Below are 1,217 nucleotides of genomic sequence, written 5' to 3' on the forward strand. Positions count from 1 at the left end.
GTATTTGCCAAGAACATTTGATTTGTTTGGTCAGAACTGAAGATTTATATGGGTGAAAATGCCTGGCACACGATATTGTCTTCATAAAAATTTGGTGACTAAATGAATGAATGAGACTTGAAGGGCAGGCTTAGATCAGATTGGAGAGGGCCTTGACTACTGAATTGAGAAATCTGAATGGTAACTAGTTCTTGACCTCCAGGGTCTCTTCCAGTGGCAGGAAGAGACTGTGTCCTTGGGAAGCCCCTAATCTATTCTCTTCCCTAAATAATAAGGAAAAGTTGGGGCACCTGGCTGGCTCAGTCAGTGGAACATGCGACTCTTGATCTTGGGGACGTGAGCTCAAGCCCCACGTTGGGTGTAGAGGTTACTTAAAAATAAAATCTTGGGTGCCTGGGTGGCTCAGAGAGTTAAAGCCTCTGCCTTCCGCTCAGGTCATGATCCCAGTGTCCTGGGATCGAACCCCGCATCGGGCTCTCTGCTTAGCAGGGAGCCTGCTTCCCCCTCTATCTCTCCGCCTGGCTCTCTGCCTACTTGTGATCTCTGTCTGTCAAATAAATAAATAAAATCTTTTTAAAAATTAAAAAAAAAATCTTTAGGGCACCTGGGTGGCTCAATTGGTTAAGCAACAGCTTTCGGCTCAGGTCATGATCCTGGAGTCCTGGGATCGAGTTCCGCAACAGGGTCCCTGCTTGGCAGGGAGTCTGCTTCTCCCTCTGACCCTCCCTCTTTTCATGCTCTCTCTCTCTCTCTTATTCTCTCTCTCAAATAAATAAATAAAATCTTAAAAAATAAAGTAAAATCTTTAAAAAAGATAAGGAAAAGTAGAGATAAGTGGGAATCGAAAGCAACCTGTTTCCATACTCAGGAGGAGAAAACATCAACTCCTCACTCACCTAGGAGAAACCCCATAATGGAGTTTTAAGACATCCAACATCCCTCAGAAAGAAAGGGCATCACAGAATATTGGTTGAAAGAATAAATAAATGAATCTATTTAATATGAGTCATGCTTGTCCTTGAGAATAATGTATGAAATTGCTTCGGTTATTTTGTTTTAAGATTTTATTTATTTATTTGACAGTCAGAGATCACAAGTAGGCAGAGAGGCAAGCAGAGAGAGAAAGGAAGGGAAGCAGGCTCCCCACTGAGCAGAGAGCCCGATGTGGGGCTCGATTCCAGGACCCTGGGATCATGACCTGAGCCTTCGGCTCAGGT

This window comes from Enhydra lutris, unplaced genomic scaffold (assembly GCF_002288905.1).
Source record: "Enhydra lutris kenyoni isolate GAN:26980312 unplaced genomic scaffold, ASM228890v2 scaffoldscaffold23, whole genome shotgun sequence".
NCBI classification, from domain to species: Eukaryota; Metazoa; Chordata; class Mammalia; order Carnivora; family Mustelidae; genus Enhydra; species Enhydra lutris.